This window comes from Macaca nemestrina, chromosome 15, assembly GCF_043159975.1.
Source record: "Macaca nemestrina isolate mMacNem1 chromosome 15, mMacNem.hap1, whole genome shotgun sequence".
Taxonomy (NCBI): Eukaryota; Metazoa; Chordata; class Mammalia; order Primates; family Cercopithecidae; genus Macaca; species Macaca nemestrina.
In genome coordinates, this window is record NC_092139.1 from 74,267,408 (window position 1) to 74,289,520 (window position 22,113).

Consider the following 22,113-nt stretch of genomic DNA (forward strand, 5'->3'; position numbering starts at 1 on the left):
TGCTTAGTGTTCGGTTAATTCATCTCAGAGAGTTACATCTGTATTTCGTGCATCTCTTTGCTAGCCTTATTTCGGTGGAATCTGAGAACAGATATTTCGGATCCCATTGAAGACTATAGGGCCAAAGGAAATATCCTCCGATAACAAAGAGAAAGAAGCTTTCTGAGAAACTTCTTTGCGTTCTGTGAAATCATCTCACAGAGTTACAGCTTTCCCCTCAAGAAGCCTTTCGCTAAGACAGTTCTTGTGGAATTGGCAAAGTGATATTTGGAAGCCCATAGAGGGCTAAGATGAAAAAGGAAATATCCACAGATGAAATCTGGAAAGAAGGTTTCTGAGATACTACTTACTGTTCTGTTCATTCATCTCACAGAGTTACATCTGTATTTCGTGGATCTCTTTGCTAGCCTTATTTCTGTGGAATCTGAGAACAGATATTTCGGATCCCTTTGAAGACTATAGGGCCAAAGGAAATATCCTCCGTTAACAAAGAGAAAGAAGCTTTCTGAGAAACTTCTTTGCGTTCTGTGAAATCATCTCACAGAGTTACAGCTTTCCCCTCAAGAAGCCTTTCGCTAATTCAGTTCTTGTGGAATTAGCAAAGTGATATTTGGAAGCCCATAGAGGGCTATGGTGAAAAAGGAAATATCCTCAGATGAAATCTGGAAAGAAGCTTTCTGAGAAACTGCTTAGTGTTCTGTTAATTCATCTCACAGAGTTACATCTGTATTTCGTGGATCTCTTTGCTAGCCTTATTTCTGTGGAATCTGCGAACAGATATTTCGGATCCCATTGAAGACCATAGGGCCAAAGGAAATATCCTCCGATAACAAAGAGAAAGAAGCTTTCTGACAAAATTCTTTGCGTTCTGTGAAATCATCTCACAGAGTTACAGCTTTCCCCACAAGAAGCCTTTCGGTAAGACAGTTCTTGTGGAATTGGCAATGTGATATTTGGAAGCCCCTAGAGGGCTAAGGTGAAAAAGGAAATATCCTCAGATGAAATCTTCAAAGAAGCTTTCTGAGAAACTGCTTAGTGTTCTGTTAATTCATCTCACAATGTTACGTCTGTATTTCGTGGATCTCTTTGCTAGCCTTATTTCTGTGGAATCTGAGAACAGATATTTCGGATCCCATTGAAGACCATAGGGCCAAAGGAAATATCCTCCGATAACACAGAGAAAGAAGCTTTCTGAGAAACTTTTTGTGTTCTGTGAAATCATCTCACAGAGTTACAGCTTTCCCCTCAAGAAGCCTTTCGCTAAGACAGTTCTTGTGGAATTGGCAAAGTGATATTTGGAAGCCCATAGAGGGCTATGGTGAAAAAGGAAATATCCTCAGATGAAATCTGGAAAGAAGATTTCTGAGAAACTGCTTAGTGTTCGGTTAATTCTTCTCAGAGAGTTACATCTGTATTTCGTGGATCTCTTTGCTAGCCTTATTTCTGAGGAATCTGAGAACAGATATTTCGGATCCCTTTGAAAACTAGGGCCAAAGGAAATATCCTCCGATAACAAAGAGAAAGAAGCTTTCTGAGAAACTTCTTTGCGTTCTGTGAAATCATCTCACAGAGTTACAGCTTTCCCCTCAAGAAGTCTTTCGCTAAGACAGTTCTTGTGGAATTGGCAAAGTGATATTTGGAAGCCCATAGAGGGCTATGGTGAAAAAGTATATATCCTCAGGCGAAATCTGGAAAGAAGCTTTCTGAGAAACTGCTTAGTGTTCTGTTGATTCATCTCAAAGAGTTACATCTGTATTTCGTGGATCTCTTTGCTAGCCTTATTTCTGTGGAATCTGAGAACAGATATTTCGGATCCCTTTGAAGACTATAGGGCCAAAGGAAATATCCTCCGATAACAAAGAGAAAGAAGCTTTCTTAGAAACTTCTTTGTGTTCTGTGAAATCATCTCACAGAGTTACAGCTTTCCCCTCAAGAAGCCTTTCGCTAAGACAGTTCTTGTGGAATTGGCAAAGTGATATTTGGAAGCCATAGAGGGCTATGGTGAAAAAGGAAATATCCTCAGATGAAATCTGGAAAGAAGCTTTCTGAGAAACTACTTAGTGTTCTGTTAATTCATCTCACAAAGTTACATCTGTATTTCGTGGATCTCTTTGCTAGCCTTATTTCTGTGGAATCTGAGAACAGATATTTCGGATCCCATTGAATACTATAGGGCCAAAGGAAATATCCTCCGATAACACAGAGAAAGAAGCTTTCTGAGAAATTTCTTTGTGTTCTGTGAAATCATCTCACAGAGTTACAGCTTTCCCCTCAAGAAGCCTTTCGCTAAGACAGTTCTTGTGGAATTGGCAAAGTGATATTTGGAAGCCCACAGAGGGCTATGGTGAAAAAGAAAATCTCCTCAGATGAAATCTGGAAAGGAGCTTTCTGAGAAACTGCTTAGTGTTCGGTTCATTCATCTCACAGAGTTACATCTGTATTTCGTGGATCTCTTTGCTAGCCTTATTTCTGTGGAATCTGAGAACAGATATTTCGGATCCCTTTGAAGACTATAGGGCCAAAGGAAATATCCTCCGATAACAAAGAGAAAGAAGCTTTCTGAGAAACTTCTTTGTGTTCTGTGAAATCATCTCACGGAGTTACAGCTTTCCCCTCAAGAAGCCTTTCGCTAAGACAGTTCTTGTGGAATTGGCAAAGTGATATTTGGAAGCCCATAGAGGGCTATGGTGAAAAAGGAAATATCCTCAGATGAAATCTGGAAAGAAGGTTTCTGAGAAAATGCTTAGTGTTCTCTTCATTCATCTCACAGAGTTACATCTGTGTTTCGTGGATCTCTTTGCTAGCCTTATTTCTGTGGAATCTGAGAACAGATATTTCGGATCCCATTAAAGACCATAGGGCCAAAGGAAATATCCTCCGATTACAAAGAGAATGAAGATTTCTGAGAAACTTCTTTGCGTTCTGTGAAATCATCTCACAGAGTTACAGCTTTCCCCTCAAGAAGCCTTTCGCTAAGACAGTTATTGTGGAATTGGCAAAGTGATATTTGGAAGCCCATAGAGGGCTATGGTGAAAAAGGAAATATCCTCAGATGAAATCTGGAAAGAAGCTTTCTGAGAAACTGCTTAGTGTTCTGTTAATTCATCTCAAAGAGTTACATCTGTATTTCTTGGATCTCTTTGCTAGCCTTATTTCTGTGGAATCTGAGAACAGGTATATCAGATCCTGTTGAAGACTATAGGGCCAAAGGAAATATCCTCCGATAACAAAGAGAAAGAAGCTTTCTGAGAAACTTCTGTGCGTTCTGTGAAATCATCTCACAGAGTTACAGCTTTCCCCTCAAGAAGCCTTTCGCTAAGACAGTTCTTGTGGAATTGGCAAAGTGATATTTGGAAGCCCATAGAGGGCTATGGTGAAAAAGGAAATATCCTCAGATGAAATCTGGAAAGAAGTTTTCTGAGATACTACTTACTGTTCGGTTCATTCATCTCACAGAGTTACATCTGTATTTCGTGGATCTCTTTGCTAGCCTTATTTCTGTGGAATCTGAGAACAGATATTTCGGATCCCATTGAAGACTATAGGGCCAAAGGAAATATCCTCCGATAACAAAGAGAAAGAAGCTTTCTGAGAAACTTCTTTGCGTTCTGTGAAATCATCTCACAGAGTTACAGCTTTCCCCTCAAGAAGCCTTTCGCTAATTCAGTTCTTGTGGAATTAGCAAAGTGATATTTGGAAGCCCTTAGAGGGCTATGGTGAAAAAGGAAATATCCTCAGATGAAATCTGGAAAGAAGCTTTCTGAGAAACTGCTTAGTGTTCTGTTAATTCATCTCACAGAGTTACATCTGTATTTCGTGGATCTCTTTGCTAGCCTTATTTCTGTGGAATCTGAGAACAGATATTTCGGATCCCATTGAAGACCATAGGGCCAAAGGAAATATCCTCCGATAACAAAGAGAAAGAAGCTTTCTGACAAACCTCTTTGCGTTCTGTGAAATCATCTCACAGAGTTACAGCTTTCCCCACAAGAAGCCTTTCGCTAAGACAGTTCTTGTGGAATTGGCAAAGTGATATTGGGAAGCCCCTAGAGGGCTAAGGTGAAAAAGGAAATATCCTCAGATGAAATCTTCAAAGAAGCTTTCTGAGAAACTGCTTAGTGTTCGGTTAATTCATCTCAGCGAGTTACATCTGTATTTCGTGGATCTCTTTGCTAGCCTTATTTCTGTGGAATCTGAGAACAGATATTTCGGATCCCTTTGAAGATAGTGGGCCAAAGGAAATATCCTACGATAACACAGAGAAAGAAGCTTTCGGAGAAACTTCTTTGTGTTCTGTGTAATCATCTCACAGAGTTACAGCTTTCCCTTCAAGAAGCCTTTCGCTAAGACAGTTCTTGTGGAACTGGCAAAGTGATATTTGGAAGCCCACAGAGGGCTATGGTGAAAAAGGAAATATCCTCAGATGAATTCTGGAAAGAAGCTTTCTGAGAAACTGCTTAGTGTTCGATTAATTCTTCTCAGAGAGTTACATCTGTATTTCGTGGATCTCTTTGCTAGCCTTATTTCTGTGGAATCTGAGAACAGATATTTCGGATCCCTTTGAAGACTATAGGGCCAAAGGAAATATCCTCCGATAACAAAGAGAAAGAAGCTTTCTGAGAAACTTCTTTGCGTTCTGTGAAATCATCTCACAGAGTTACAGCTTTCCCCTCAAGAAGCCTTTCGCTAAGACAGTTCTTGTGGAATTGGCAAAGTGATATTTGGAAGCCCATAGAGGGCTATGTTGAAAAAGTATATATCTTCAGATGAAATCTGGAAAGAAGCTTTCTGAGAAACTGCTTAGTGTTCTGTTGATTCATCTCAAAGAGTTACATCTGCATTTCGTGGATCTCTTTGCTAGCCTTATTTCTGTGGATTCTGAGAACAGATATTTCGGATCCCTTTGAAGAATATAGGGCCAAAGGAAATATCCTCCGATAACAAAGAGAAAGAAGCTTTCTGAGAAACTTCTTTGTGTTCTGTGAAATCATCTCACAGAGTTACAGCTTTCCCCTCAAGAAGCCTTTCGCTAAGACAGTTCTTGTGGAATTGGCAAAGTGATATTTGGAAGCCCATAGAGGGCTATGGTGAAAAAGGAAATATCCTCAGATGAAATCTGGAAAGAAGCTTTCTGAGAAACTGCTTAGTGTTCTGTTCATTCATCTCACAGAGTTACATCTGTATTTCATGGATCTCTTTGCTAGCCTTATTTCTGTGGAATCTGAGAACAGATATTTCGGATAACATTGAAGACCATAGGGCCAAAGGAAATATCCTCCGATAACAAAGAGAAAGAAGATTTCTGAGAAATTTCTTTGTGTTCTGTGAAATCATCTCACAGAGTTACAGCTTTCCCCTCAAGAAGCCTTTCGCTAAGACAGTTCTTGTGGAATTGGCAAAGTGATATTTGGAAGCCCATAGAGGGCTATGGTGAAAAAGGAAATATCCTCAGATGAAATCTGGAAAGAAGCTTTCTGAGAAACTGCTTAGTGTTCTGTTAATTCATCTCACAGAGTTATTCTGTATTTTTTGGATCTCTTTGCTAGCCTTATTTCTGTGGAATCTGAGAACAGGTATTTCAGATCCCATTGAAGACTATAGGGCTAAAGGAAATATCCTCCGATAAAAAAGATATAGAAGCTTTCTGAGAAACTTCTTTGCGTTCTGTGAAATCATCTCACAGAGTTACAGCTTTCGCCTCAAGAAGCCTTTCGCTAAGACAGTTCTTGTGGAATTGGAAAACTGATATTTGGAAGCCCATAGAGGGCTATGGTGAAAAAGGATATATCCTCAGATGAAATCTGGAAAGAAGCTTTCTGAGAAACTGCTTAGTGTTCGGTTAATTCATCTCAGCGAGTTACATCTGTATTTCGTGTATCTCTTTGCTAGCCTTATTTCTGAGTAATCTGAGAACAGATATTTCGGATCCCATTGAAGACCATAGGGCCAAAGGAAATATCCTCCGATAACACAGAGAAAGAAGCTTTCTGAGAAACTTCTTTGTGTTCTGTGAAATCATCTCACAGAGTTACAGCTTTCCCCTCAAGAAGCCTTTCGCTAAGACAGTTCTTGTGGAATTGGCAAAGTTATATTTGGAAGCCCACAGAGGGCTATGGTGAAAAAGGATATATCCTCAGATGAAACCTGGAAAGAAGCTTTCTGAGAAACTGCTTAGTGTTCGGTTAATTCATCTCAGAGAGTTACATCTGTATTTCGTGCATCTCTTTGCTAGCCTTATTTCGGTGGAATCTGAGAACAGATATTTCGGATCCCATTGAAGACTATAGGGCCAAAGGAAATATCCTCCGATAACAAAGAGAAAGAAGCTTTCTGAGAAACTTCTTTGCGTTCTGTGAAATCATCTCACAGAGTTACAGCTTTCCCCTCAAGAAGCCTTTCGCTAAGACAGTTCTTGTGGAATTGGCAAAGTGATATTTGGAAGCACATAGAGGGCTAAGGTGAAAAAGGAAATATCCACAGATGAAATCTGGAAAGAAGCTTTCTGAGACACTACTTACTGTTCTGTTCATTCATCTCACAGAGTTACATCTGTATTTCGTGGATCTCTTTGCTAGCCTTATTTCTGTGGAATCTGAGAACAGATATTTCGGATCCCTTTGAAGACTATAGGGCCAAAGGAAATATCCTCCATTAACAAAGAGAAAGAAGCTTTCTGAGAAACTTCTTTGCGTTCTGTGAAATCATCTCACAGCGTTACAGCTTTCCCCTCAAGAAGCCTTTCGCTAATTCAGTTCTTGTGGAATTAGCAAAGTGATATTTGGAAGCCCATAGAGGGCTATGGTGAAAAAGTAAATATCCTCAGATGAAATCTGGAAAGAAGCTTTCTGAGAAACTGCTTAGTGTTCTGTTAATTCATCTCACAGAGTTACATCTATATTTCGTGGATCTCTTTGCTAGCCTTATTTCTGTGGAATCTGCGAACAGATATTTCGGATCCCATTGAAGACCATAGGGCCAAAGGAAATATCCTCCGATAACAAAGAGAAAGAAGCTTTCTGACAAAATTCTTTGCGTTCTGTGAAATCATCTCACAGAGTTACTGCTTTCCCCACAAGAAGCCTTTCGCTAAGACAGTTCTTGTGGAATTGGCAATGTGATATTTGGAAGCCCCTAGAGGGCTAAGGTGAAAAAGGAAATATCCTCAGATGAAATCTGGAAAGAAGCTTTCTGAGAAACTGCTTAGTGTTCTGTTAATTCATCTCACAAAGTTACATGTGTATTTCGTGGATCTCTTTGCTAGCCTTATTTCTGTGGAATCTGAGAACAGATATTTCGGATCCCATTGAAGACCATAGGGCCAAAGGAAATATCCTCCGATAACACAGAGAAAGAAGCTTTCTGAGAAACTTCTTTGCGTTCTGTGAAATCATCTCACAGAGTTACAGCTTTCCCCTCAAGAAGCCTTTCGCTAAGACAGTTCTTGTGGAATTGGCAAAGTGATATTTGGAAGCCCATAGAGGGCTATGGTGAAAAAGTATATATCCTCAGGCGAAATCTGGAAAGAAGCTTTCTGAGAAACTGCTTAGTGTTCTGTTGATTCATCTCAAAGAGTTACATCTGTATATCGTGGATCTCTTTGCTAGCCTTATTTCTGTGGAATCTGAGAACAGATATTTCGGATCCCTTTGAAGATAGTGGGCCAAAGGAAATATCCTACGATAACACAGAGAAAGAAGCTTTCGGAGAAACTTCTTTGTGTTCTGTGTAATCATCTCACAGAGTTACAGCTTTCCCCTCAAGAAGCCTTTCGCTAAGACAGTTCTTGTGGAACTGGCAAAGTGATATTTGGAAGCCCACAGAGGGCTATGGTGAAAAAGGAAATATCCTCAGATGAATTCTGGAAAGAAGCTTTCTGAGAAACTGCTTAGTGTTCGATTAATTCTTCTCAGAGAGTTACATCTGTATTTCGTGGATCTCTTTGCTAGCCTTATTTCTGTGGAATCTGAGAACAGATATTTCGGATCCCTTTGAAGACTATAGGGCCAAAGGAAATATCCTCCGATAACAAAGAGAAAGAAGCTTTCTGAGAAACTTCTTTGCGTTCTGTGAAATCATCTCACAGAGTTACAGCTTTCCCCTCAAGAAGCCTTTCGCTAAGACAGTTCTTGTGGAATTGGCAAAGTGATATTTGGAAGCCCATAGAGGGCTATGTTGAAAAAGTATATATCTTCAGATGAAATCTGGAAAGAAGCTTTCTGAGAAACTGCTTAGTGTTCTGTTGATTCATCTCAAAGAGTTACATCTGCATTTCGTGGATCTCTTTGCTAGCCTTATTTCTGTGGATTCTGAGAACAGATATTTCGGATCCCTTTGAAGAATATAGGGCCAAAGGAAATATCCTCCGATAACAAAGAGAAAGAAGCTTTCTGAGAAACTTCTTTGTGTTCTGTGAAATCATCTCACAGAGTTACAGCTTTCCCCTCAAGAAGCCTTTCGCTAAGACAGTTCTTGTGGAATTGGCAAAGTGATATTTGGAAGCCCACAGAGGGCTATGGTGAAAAAGAAAATCTCCTCAGATGAAATCTGGAAAGGAGCTTTCTGAGAAACTGCTTAGTGTTCGGTTCATTCATCTCACAGAGTTACATCTGTATTTCGTGGATCTCTTTGATAGCCTTATTTCTGTGGAATCTGAGAACAGATATTTCGGATCCCTTTGAAGACTATAGGGCCAAAGGAAATATCCTCCGATAACAAAGAGAAAGAAGCTTTCTGAGAAACTTCTTTGTGTTCTGTGAAATCATCTCACGGAGTTACAGCTTTCCCCTCAAGAAGCCTTTCGCTAAGACAGTTCTTGTGGAATTGGCAAAGTGATATTTGGAAGCCCATAGAGGGCTATGGTGAAAAAGAAAATATCCTCAGATGAAATCTGGAAAGAAGGTTTCTGAGAAAATGCTTAGTGTTCTCTTCATTCATCTCACAGAGTTACATCTGTATTTCGTGGATCTCTTTGCTAGCCTTATTTCTGTGGAATCTGAGAACAGATATTTCGGATCCCATTAAAGACCATAGGGCCAAAGGAAATATCCTCCGATTACAAAGAGAATGAAGATTTCTGAGAAACTTCTTTGCGTTCTGTGAAATCATCTCACAGAGTTACAGCTTTCCCCTCAAGAAGCCTTTCGCTAAGACAGTTATTGTGGAATTGGCAAAGTGATATTTGGAAGCCCATAGAGGGCTATGGTGAAAAAGGAAATATCCTCAGATGAAATCTGGAAAGAAGCTTTCTGAGAAACTGCTTAGTGTTCTGTTAATTCATCTCAAAGAGTTACATCTGTATTTCTTGGATCTCTTTGCTAGCCTTATTTCTGTGGAATCTGAGAACAGGTATATCAGATCCTGTTGAAGACTATAAGGCCAAAGGAAATATCCTCCGATAACAAAGAGAAAGAAGCTTTCTGAGAAACTTCTGTGCGTTCTGTGAAATCATCTCACAGAGTTACAGCTTTCCCCTCAAGAAGCCTTTCGCTAAGACAGTTCTTGTGGAATTGGCAAAGTGATATTTGGAAGCCCATAGAGGGCTATGGTGAAAAAGGAAATATCCTCAGATGAAATCTGGAAAGAAGTTTTCTGAGATACTACTTACTGTTCGGTTCATTCATCTCACAGAGTTACATCTGTATTTCGTGGATCTCTTTGCTAGCCTTATTTCTGTGGAATCTGAGAACAGATATTTCGGATCCCATTGAAGACTATAGGGCCAAAGGAAATATCCTCCGATAACAAAGAGAAAGAAGCTTTCTGAGAAACTTCTTTGCGTTCTGTGAAATCATCTCACAGAGTTACAGCTTTCCCCTCAAGAAGCCTTTCGCTAATTCAGTTCTTGTGGAATTAGCAAAGTGATATTTGGAAGCCCTTAGAGGGCTATAGTGAAAAAGGAAATATCCTCAGATGAAATCTGGAAAGAAGCTTTCTGAGAAACTGCTTAGTGTTCTGTTAATTCATCTCACAGAGTTACATCTGTATTTCGTGGATCTCTTTGCTAGCCTTATTTCTGTGGAATCTGAGAACAGATATTTCGGATCCCATTGAAGACCATAGGGCCAAAGGAAATATCCTCCGATAACAAAGAGAAAGAAGCTTTCTGACAAACCTCTTTGCGTTCTGTGAAATCATCTCACAGAGTTACAGCTTTCCCCACAAGAAGCCTTTCGCTAAGACAGTTCTTGTGGAATTGGCAAAGTGATATTGGGAAGCCCCTAGAGGGCTAAGGTGAAAAAGGAAATATCCTCAGATGAAATCTTCAAAGAAGCTTTCTGAGAAACTGCTTAGTGTTCGGTTAATTCATCTCAGCGAGTTACATCTGTATTTCGTGGATCTCTTTGCTAGCCTTATTTCTGTGGAATCTGAGAACAGATATTTCGGATCCCTTTGAAGATAGTGGGCCAAAGGAAATATCCTACGATAACACAGAGAAAGAAGCTTTCGGAGAAACTTCTTTGTGTTCTGTGTAATCATCTCACAGAGTTACAGCTTTCCCCTCAAGAAGCCTTTCGCTAAGACAGTTCTTGTGGAACTGGCAAAGTGATATTTGGAAGCCCACAGAGGGCTATGGTGAAAAAGGAAATATCCTCAGATGAATTCTGGAAAGAAGCTTTCTGAGAAACTGCTTAGTGTTCGATTAATTCTTCTCAGAGAGTTACATCTGTATTTCGTGGATCTCTTTGATAGCCTTATTTCTGTGGAATCTGAGAACAGATATTTCGGATCCCTTTGAAGACTATAGGGCCAAAGGAAATATCCTCCGATAACAAAGAGAAAGAAGCTTTCTGAGAAACTTCTTTGCGTTCTGTGAAATCATCTCACAGAGTTACAGCTTTCCCCTCAAGAAGCCTTTCGCTAAGACAGTTCTTGTGGAATTGGCAAAGTGATATTTGGAAGCCCATAGAGGGCTATGTTGAAAAAGTATATATCTTCAGATGAAATCTGGAAAGAAGCTTTCTGAGAAACTGCTTAGTGTTCTGTTGATTCATCTCAAAGAGTTACATCTGCATTTCGTGGATCTCTTTGCTAGCCTTATTTCTGTGGATTCTGAGAACAGATATTTCGGATCCCTTTGAAGAATATAGGGCCAAAGGAAATATCCTCCGATAACAAAGAGAAAGAAGCTTTCTGAGAAACTTCTTTGTGTTCTGTGAAATCATCTCACAGAGTTACAGCTTTCCCCTCAAGAAGCCTTTCGCTAAGACAGTTCTTGTGGAATTGGCAAAGTGATATTTGGAAGCCCATAGAGGGCTATGGTGAAAAAGGAAATATCCTCAGATGAAATCTGGAAAGAAGCTTTCTGAGAAACTGCTTAGTGTTCTGTTCATTCATCTCACAGAGTTACATCTGTATTTCATGGATCTCTTTGCTAGCCTTATTTCTGTGGAATCTGAGAACAGATATTTCGGATAACATTGAAGACCATAGGGCCAAAGGAAATATCCTCCGATAACAAAGAGAAAGAAGATTTCTGAGAAATTTCTTTGTGTTCTGTGAAATCATCTCACAGAGTTACAGCTTTCCCCTCAAGAAGCCTTTCGCTAAGACAGTTCTTGTGGAATTGGCAAAGTGATATTTGGAAGCCCATAGAGGGCTATGGTGAAAAAGGAAATATCCTCAGATGAAATCTGGAAAGAAGCTTTCTGAGAAACTGCTTAGTGTTCTGTTAATTCATCTCACAGAGTTATTCTGTATTTTTTGGATCTCTTTGCTAGCCTTATTTCTGTGGAATCTGAGAACAGGTATTTCAGATCCCATTGAAGACTATAGGGCTAAAGGAAATATCCTCCGATAAAAAAGATATAGAAGCTTTCTGAGAAACTTCTTTGCGTTCTGTGAAATCATCTCACAGAGTTACAGCTTTCGCCTCAAGAAGCCTTTCGCTAAGACAGTTCTTGTGGAATTGGAAAACTGATATTTGGAAGCCCATAGAGGGCTATGGTGAAAAAGGATATATCCTCAGATGAAATCTGGAAAGAAGCTTTCTGAGAAACTGCTTAGTGTTCGGTTAATTCATCTCAGCGAGTTACATCTGTATTTCGTGGATCTCTTTGCTAGCCTTATTTCTGAGTAATCTGAGAACAGATATTTCGGATCCCATTGAAGACCATAGGGCCAAAGGAAATATCCTCCGATAACACAGAGAAAGAAGCTTTCTGAGAAACTTCTTTGTGTTCTGTGAAATCATCTCACAGAGTTACAGCTTTCCCCTCAAGAAGCCTTTCGCTAAGACAGTTCTTGTGGAATTGGCAAAGTTATATTTGGAAGCCCACAGAGGGCTATGGTGAAAAAGGATATATCCTCAGATGAAACCTGGAAAGAAGCTTTCTGAGAAACTGCTTAGTGTTCGGTTAATTCATCTCAGAGAGTTACATCTGTATTTCGTGCATCTCTTTGCTAGCCTTATTTCGGTGGAATCTGAGAACAGATATTTCGGATCCCATTGAAGACTATAGGGCCAAAGGAAATATCCTCCGATAACAAAGAGAAAGAAGCTTTCTGAGAAACTTCTTTGCGTTCTGTGAAATCATCTCACAGAGTTACAGCTTTCCCCTCAAGAAGCCTTTCGCTAAGACAGTTCTTGTGGAATTGGCAAAGTGATATTTGGAAGCACATAGAGGGCTAAGGTGAAAAAGGAAATATCCACAGATGAAATCTGGAAAGAAGCTTTCTGAGATACTACTTACTGTTCTGTTCATTCATCTCACAGAGTTACATCTGTATTTCGTGGATCTCTTTGCTAGCCTTATTTCTGTGGAATCTGAGAACAGATATTTCGGATCCCTTTGAAGACTATAGGGCCAAAGGAAATATCCTCCGTTAACAAAGAGAAAGAAGCTGTCTGAGAAACTTCTTTGCGTTCTGTGAAATCATCTCACAGCGTTACAGCTTTCCCCTCAAGAAGCCTTTCGCTAATTCAGTTCTTGTGGAATTAGCAAAGTGATATTTGGAAGCCCATAGAGGGCTATGGTGAAAAAGTAAATATCCTCAGATGAAATCTGGAAAGAAGCTTTCTGAGAAACTGCTTAGTGTTCTGTTAATTCATCTCACAGAGTTACATCTATATTTCGTGGATCTCTTTGCTAGCCTTATTTCTGTGGAATCTGCGAACATTATTTCGGATCCCATTGAAGACCATAGGGCCAAAGGAAATATCCTCCGATAACAAAGAGAAAGAAGCTTTCTGACAAAATTCTTTGCGTTCTGTGAAATCATCTCACAGAGTTACTGCTTTCCCCACAAGAAGCCTTTCGCTAAGACAGTTCTTGTGGAATTGGCAATGTGATATTTGGAAGCCCCTAGAGGGCTAAGGTGAAAAAGGAAATATCCTCAGATGAAATCTGGAAAGAAGCTTTCTGAGAAACTGCTTAGTGTTCTGTTAATTCATCTCACAAAGTTACATGTGTATTTCGTGGATCTCTTTGCTAGCCTTATTTCTGTGGAATCTGAGAACAGATATTTCGGATCCCATTGAAGACCATAGGGCCAAAGGAAATATCCTCCGATAACACAGAGAAAGAAGCTTTCTGAGAAACTTCTTTGCGTTCTGTGAAATCATCTCACAGAGTTACAGCTTTCCCCTCAAGAAGCCTTTCGCTAAGACAGTTCTTGTGGAATTGGCAAAGTGATATTTGGAAGCCCATAGAGGGCTATGGTGAAAAAGTATATATCCTCAGGCGAATTCTGGAAAGAAGCTTTCTGAGAAACTGCTTAGTGTTCTGTTGATTCATCTCAAAGAGTTACATCTGTATATCGTGGATCTCTTTGCTAGCCTTATTTCTGTGGAATCTGAGAACAGATATTTCGGATCCCTTTGAAGATAGTGGGCCAAAGGAAATATCCTACGATAACACAGAGAAAGAAGCTTTCGGAGAAACTTCTTTGTGTTCTGTGTAATCATCTCACAGAGTTACAGCTTTCCCCTCAAGAAGCCTTTCGCTAAGACAGTTCTTGTGGAACTGGCAAAGTGATATTTGGAAGCCCACAGAGGGCTATGGTGAAAAAGGAAATATCCTCAGATGAATTCTGGAAAGAAGCTTTCTGAGAAACTGCTTAGTGTTCGATTAATTCTTCTCAGAGAGTTACATCTGTATTTCGTGGATCTCTTTGCTAGCCTTATTTCTGTGGAATCTGAGAACAGATATTTCGGATCCCTTTGAAGACTATAGGGCCAAAGGAAATATCCTCCGATAACAAAGAGAAAGAAGCTTTCTGAGAAACTTCTTTGCGTTCTGTGAAATCATCTCACAGAGTTACAGCTTTCCCCTCAAGAAGCCTTTCGCTAAGACAGTTCTTGTGGAATTGGCAAAGTGATATTTGGAAGCCCATAGAGGGCTATGTTGAAAAAGTATATATCTTCAGATGAAATCTGGAAAGAAGCTTTCTGAGAAACTGCTTAGTGTTCTGTTGATTCATCTCAAAGAGTTACATCTGCATTTCGTGGATCTCTTTGCTAGCCTTATTTCTGTGGATTCTGAGAACAGATATTTCGGATCCCTTTGAAGAATATAGGGCCAAAGGAAATATCCTCCGATAACAAAGAGAAAGAAGCTTTCTGAGAAACTTCTTTGTGTTCTGTGAAATCATCTCACAGAGTTACAGCTTTCCCCTCAAGAAGCCTTTCGCTAAGACAGTTCTTGTGGAATTGGCAAAGTGATATTTGGAAGCCCATAGAGGGCTATGGTGAAAAAGGAAATATCCTCAGATGAAATCTGGAAAGAAGCTTTCTGAGAAACTGCTTAGTGTTCTGTTCATTCATCTCACAGAGTTACATCTGTATTTCATGGATCTCTTTGCTAGCCTTATTTCTGTGGAATCTGAGAACAGATATTTCGGATCCCTTTGAAGACTATAGGGCCAAAGGAAATATCCTCCGATAACAAAGAGAAAGAAGCTTTCTGAGAAACTTCTTTGTGTTCTGTGAAATCATCTCACGGAGTTACAGCTTTCCCCTCAAGAAGCCTTTCGCTAAGACAGTTCTTGTGGAATTGGCAAAGTGATATTTGGAAGCCCATAGAGGGCTATGGTGAAAAAGGAAATATCCTCAGATGAAATCTGGAAAGAAGGTTTCTGAGAAAATGCTTAGTGTTCTCTTCATTCATCTCACAGAGTTACATCTGTGTTTCGTGGATCTCTTTGCTAGCCTTATTTCTGTGGAATCTGAGAACAGATATTTCGGATCCCATTAAAGACCATAGGGCCAAAGGAAATATCCTCCGATTACAAAGAGAATGAAGATTTCTGAGAAACTTCTTTGCGTTCTGTGAAATCATCTCACAGAGTTACAGCTTTCCCCTCAAGAAGCCTTTCGCTAAGACAGTTATTGTGGAATTGGCAAAGTGATATTTGGAAGCCCATAGAGGGCTATGGTGAAAAAGGAAATATCCTCAGATGAAATCTGGAAAGAAGCTTTCTGAGAAACTGCTTAGTGTTCTGTTAATTCATCTCAAAGAGTTACATCTGTATTTCTTGGATCTCTTTGCTAGCCTTATTTCTGTGGAATCTGAGAACAGGTATATCAGATCCTGTTGAAGACTATAGGGCCAAAGGAAATATCCTCCGATAACAAAGAGAAAGAAGCTTTCTGAGAAACTTCTGTGCGTTCTGTGAAATCATCTCACAGAGTTACAGCTTTCCCCTCAAGAAGCCTTTCGCTAAGACAGTTCTTGTGGAATTGGCAAAGTGATATTTGGAAGCCCATAGAGGGCTATGGTGAAAAAGGAAATATCCTCAGATGAAATCTGGAAAGAAGTTTTCTGAGATACTACTTACTGTTCTGTTCATTCATCTCACAGAGTTACATCTGTATTTCGTGGATCTCTTTGCTAGCCTTATTTCTGTGGAATCTGAGAACAGATATTTCGGATCCCATTGAAGACTATAGGGCCAAAGGAAATATCCTCCGATAACAAAGAGAAAGAAGCTTTCTGAGAAACTTCTTTGCGTTCTGTGAAATCATCTCACAGAGTTACAGCTTTCCCCTCAAGAAGCCTTTCGCTAATTCAGTTCTTGTGGAATTAGCAAAGTGATATTTGGAAGCCCTTAGAGGGCTATAGTGAAAAAGGAAATATCCTCAGATGAAATCTGGAAAGAAGCTTTCTGAGAAACTGCTTAGTGTTCTGTTAATTCATCTCACAGAGTTACATCTGTATTTCGTGGATCTCTTTGCTAGCCTTATTTCTGTGGAATCTGAGAACAGATATTTCGGATCCCATTGAAGACCATAGGGCCAAAGTAAATATCCTCCGATAACAAAGAGAAAGAAGCTTTCTGACAAACCTCTTTGCGTTCTGTGAAATCATCTCACAGAGTTACAGCTTTCCCCACAAGAAGCCTTTCGCTAAGACAGTTCTTGTGGAATTGGCAAAGTGATATTGGGAAGCCCCTAGAGGGCTAAGGTGAAAAAGGAAATATCCTCAGATGAAATCTTCAAAGAAGCTTTCTGAGAAACTGCTTAGTGTTCGGTTAATTCATCTCAGCGAGTTACATCTGTATTTCGTGGATCTCTTTGCTAGCCTTATTTCTGTGGAATCTGAGAACAGATATTTCGGATCCCTTTGAAGATAGTGGGCCAAAGGAAATATCCTACGATAACACAGAGAAAGAAGCTTTCGGAGAAACTTCTTTGTGTTCTGTGTAATCATCTCACAGAGTTACAGCTTTCCCCTCAAGAAGCCTTTCGCTAAGACAGTTCTTGTGGAACTGGCAAAGTGATATTTGGAAGCCCACAGAGGGCTATGGTGAAAAAGGAAATATCCTCAGATGAATTCTGGAAAGAAGCTTTCTGAGAAACTGCTTAGTGTTCGATTAATTCTTCTCAGAGAGTTACATCTGTATTTCGTGGATCTCTTTGATAGCCTTATTTCTGTGGAATCTGAGAACAGATATTTCGGATCCCTTTGAAGACTATAGGGCCAAAGGAAATATCCTCCGATAACAAAGAGAAAGAAGCTTTCTGAGAAACTTCTTTGCGTTCTGTGAAATCATCTCACAGAGTTACAGCTTTCCCCTCAAGAAGCCTTTCGCTAAGACAGTTCTTGTGGAATTGGCAAAGTGATATTTGGAAGCCCATAGAGGGCTATGTTGAAAAAGTATATATCTTCAGATGAAATCTGGAAAGAAGCTTTCTGAGAAACTGCTTAGTGTTCTGTTGATTCATCTCAAAGAGTTACATCTGCATTTCGTGGATCTCTTTGCTAGCCTTATTTCTGTGGATTCTGAGAACAGATATTTCGGATCCCTTTGAAGAATATAGGGCCAAAGGAAATATCCTCCGATAACAAAGAGAAAGAAGCTTTCTGAGAAACTTCTTTGTGTTCTGTGAAATCATCTCACAGAGTTACAGCTTTCCCCTCAAGAAGCCTTTCGCTAAGACAGTTCTTGTGGAATTGGCAAAGTGATATTTGGAAGCCCATAGAGGGCTATGGTGAAAAAGGAAATATCCTCAGATGAAATCTGGAAAGAAGCTTTCTGAGAAACTGCTTAGTGTTCTGTTCATTCATCTCACAGAGTTACATCTGTATTTCATGGATCTCTTTGCTAGCCTTATTTCTGTGGAATCTGAGAACAGATATTTCGGATAACATTGAAGACCATAGGGCCAAAGGAAATATCCTCCGATAACACAGAGAAAGAAGCTTTCTGAGAAATTTCTTTGTGTTCTGTGAAATCATCTCACAGAGTTACAGCTTTCCCCTCAAGAAGCCTTTCGCTAAGACAGTTCTTGTGGAATTGGCAAAGTGATATTTGGAAGCCCATAGAGGGCTATGGTGAAAAAGGAAATATCCTCAGATGAAATCTGGAAAGAAGCTTTCTGAGAAACTGCTTAGTGTTCGGTTAATTCATCTCAGCGAGTTACATCTGTATTTCGTGGATCTCTTTGCTAGCCTTATTTCTGTGGAATCTGAGAACAGATATTTCGGATCCCTTTGAAGATAGTGGGCCAAAGGAAATATCCTACGATAACACAGAGAAAGAAGCTTTCGGAGAAACTTCTTTGTGTTCTGTGTAATCATCTCACAGAGTTACAGCTTTCCCCTCAAGAAGCCTTTCGCTAAGACAGTTCTTGTGGAACTGGCAAAGTGATATTTGGAAGCCCACAGAGGGCTATGGTGAAAAAGGAAATATCCTCAGATGAATTCTGGAAAGAAGCTTTCTGAGAAACTGCTTAGTGTTCGATTAATTCTTCTCAGAGAGTTACATCTGTATTTCGTGGATCTCTTTGATAGCCTTATTTCTGTGGAATCTGAGAACAGATATTTCGGATCCCTTTGAAGACTATAGGGCCAAAGGAAATATCCTCCGATAACAAAGAGAAAGAAGCTTTCTGAGAAACTTCTTTGCGTTCTGTGAAATCATCTCACAGAGTTACAGCTTTCCCCTCAAGAAGCCTTTCGCTAAGACAGTTCTTGTGGAATTGGCAAAGTGATATTTGGAAGCCCATAGAGGGCTATGTTGAAAAAGTATATATCTTCAGATGAAATCTGGAAAGAAGCTTTCTGAGAAACTGCTTAGTGTTCTGTTGATTCATCTCAAAGAGTTACATCTGCATTTCGTGGATCTCTTTGCTAGCCTTATTTCTGTGGATTCTGAGAACAGATATTTCGGATCCCTTTGAAGAATATAGGGCCAAAGGAAATATCCTCCGATAACAAAGAGAAAGAAGCTTTCTGAGAAACTTCTTTGTGTTCTGTGAAATCATCTCACAGAGTTACAGCTTTCCCCTCAAGAAGCCTTTCGCTAAGACAGTTCTTGTGGAATTGGCAAAGTGATATTTGGAAGCCCATAGAGGGCTATGGTGAAAAAGGAAATATCCTCAGATGAAATCTGGAAAGAAGCTTTCTGAGAAACTGCTTAGTGTTCTGTTCATTCATCTCACAGAGTTACATCTGTATTTCATGGATCTCTTTGCTAGCCTTATTTCTGTGGAATCTGAGAACAGATATTTCGGATAACATTGAAGACCATAGGGCCAAAGGAAATATCCTCCGATAACACAGAGAAAGAAGCTTTCTGAGAAATTTCTTTGTGTTCTGTGAAATCATCTCACAGAGTTACAGCTTTCCCCTCAAGAAGCCTTTCGCTAAGACAGTTCTTGTGGAATTGGCAAAGTGATATTTGGAAGCCCATAGAGGGCTATGGTGAAAAAGGAAATATCCTCAGATGAAATCTGGAAAGAAGCTTTCTGAGAAACTGCTTAGTGTTCTGTTAATTCATCTCACAGAGTTATTCTGTATTTTTTGGATCTCTTTGCTAGCCTTATTTCTGTGGAATCTGAGAACAGGTATTTCAGATCCCATTGAAGACTATAGGGCTAAAGGAAATATCCTCCGATAAAAAATATATAGAAGCTTTCTGAGAAACTTCTTTGCGTTCTGTGAAATCATCTCACAGAGTTACAGCTTTCGCCTCAAGAAGCCTTTCGCTAAGACAGTTCTTGTGGAATTGGAAAACTGATATTTGGAAGCCCATAGAGGGCTATGGTGAAAAAGGATATATCCTCAGATGAAATCTGGAAAGAAGCTTTCTGAGAAACTGCTTAGTGTTCGGTTAATTCATCTCAGCGAGTTACATCTGTATTTCGTGGATCTCTTTGCTAGCCTTATTTCTGAGTAATCTGAGAACAGATATTTCGGATCCCTTTGAAGACTATAGGGCCAAAGGAAATATCCTCCAATAAAAAAGAGAAAGAAGCTATCTGAGAAACTTCTTTGCGTTCTGTGAAATCATCTCACAGAGTTACAGCTTTCCCCTCAAGAAGCCTTTCGCTAAGACAGTTCTTGTGGAATTGGCAAAGTGATATTCGGAAGCCCTTAGAGGGCTATGGTGAAAAAGGATATATCCTCAGTTGAAATCTGGAAAGAAGCTTTCTGAGAAACTGCTTAGTGTTCTGTTAATTCATCTCACAAAGTTACATCTGTATTTCGTGGATCTCTTTGCTAGCCTTGTTTCTGTGGAATCTGAGAACAGATATTTCGGATCCCATTGAAGACCATAGGGCCAAAGGAAATATCCTCCGATAACACAGAGAAAGAAGCTTTCTGAGAAACTTCTTTGTGTTCTGTGAAATCATCTCACAGAGTTACAGCTTTCCCCTCAAGAAGCCTTTCGCTAAGACAGTTCTTGTGGAATTGGCAAAGTTATATTTGGAAGCCCACAGAGGGCTATGGTGAAAAAGGATATATCCTCAGATGAAACCTGGAAAGAAGCTTTCTGAGAAACTGCTTAGTGTTCGGTTAATTCATCTCAGAGAGTTACATCTGTATTTCGTGCATCTCTTTGCTAGCCTTATTTCGGTGGAATCTGAGAACAGATATTTCGGATCCCATTGAAGACTATAGGGCCAAAGGAAATATCCTCCGATAACAAAGAGAAAGAAGCTTTCTGAGAAACTTCTTTGCGTTCTGTGAAATCATCTCACAGAGTTACAGCTTTCCCCTCAAGAAGCCTTTCGCTAAGACAGTTCTTGTGGAATTGGCAAAGTGATATTTGGAAGCCCATAGAGGGCTAAGGTGAAAAAGGAAATATCCACAGATGAAATCTGGAAAGAAGCTTTCTGAGATACTACTTACTGTTCTGTTCATTCATCTCACAGAGTTACATCTGTATTTCGTGGATCTCTTTGCTAGCCTTATTTCTGTGGAATCTGAGAACAGATATTTCGGATCCCTTTGAAGACTATAGGGCCAAAGGAAATATCCTCCGTTAACAAAGAGAAAGAAGCTTTCTGAGAAACTTCTTTGCGTTCTGTGAAATCATCTCACAGCGTTACAGCTTTCCCCTCAAGAAGCCTTTCGCTAATTCAGTTCTTGTGGAATTAGCAAAGTGATATTTGGAAGCCCATAGAGGGCTATGGTGAAAAAGTAAATATCCTCAGATGAAATCTGGAAAGAAGCTTTCTGAGAAACTGCTTAGTGTTCTGTTAATTCATCTCACAGAGTTACATCTATATTTCGTGGATCTCTTTGCTAGCCTTATTTCTGTGGAATCTGCGAACAGATATTTCGGATCCCATTGAAGACCATAGGGCCAAAGGAAATATCCTCCGATAACAAAGAGAAAGAAGCTTTCTGACAAAATTCTTTGCGTTCTGTGAAATCATCTCACAGAGTTACTGCTTTCCCCACAAGAAGCCTTTCGCTAAGACAGTTCTTGTGGAATTGGCAATGTGATATTTGGAAGCCCCTAGAGGGCTAAGGTGAAAAAGGAAATATCCTCAGATGAAATCTTCAAAGAAGCTTTCTGAGAAACTGCTTAGTGTTCTGTTAATTCATCTCACAAAGTTACATCTGTATTTCGTGGATCTCTTTGCTAGCCTTATTTCTGTGGAATCTGAGAACAGATATTTCGGATCCCATTGAAGACCATAGGGCCAAAGGAAATATCCTCCGATAACACAGAGAAAGAAGCTTTCTGAGAAACTTCTTTGCGTTCTGTGAAATCATCTCACAGAGTTACAGCTTTCCCCTCAAGAAGCCTTTCGCTAAGACAGTTCTTGTGGAATTGGCAAAGTGATATTTGGAAGCCCATAGAGGGCTATGGTGAAAAAGTATATATCCTCAGGCGAAATCTGGAAAGAAGCTTTCTGAGAAAATGCTTAGTGTTCTGTTGATTCATCTCAAAGAGTTACATCTGTATATCGTGGATCTCTTTGCTAGCCTTATTTCTGTGGAATCTGAGAACAGATATTTCGGATCCCTTTGAAGATAGTGGGCCAAAGGAAATATCCTACGATAACACAGAGAAAGAAGCTTTCGGAGAAACTTCTTTGTGTTCTGTGTAATCATCTCACAGAGTTACAGCTTTCCCCTCAAGAAGCCTTTCGCTAAGACAGTTCTTGTGGAACTGGCAAAGTGATATTTGGAAGCCCACAGAGGGCTATGGTGAAAAAGGAAATATCCTCAGATGAATTCTGGAAAGAAGCTTTCTGAGAAACTGCTTAGTGTTCGATTAATTCTTCTCAGAGAGTTACATCTGTATTTCGTGGATCTCTTTGCTAGCCTTATTTCTGTGGAATCTGAGAACAGATATTTCGGTTCCCTTTGAAGACTATAGGGCCAAAGGAAATATCCTCCGATAACAAAGAGAAAGAAGCTTTCTGAGAAACTTCTT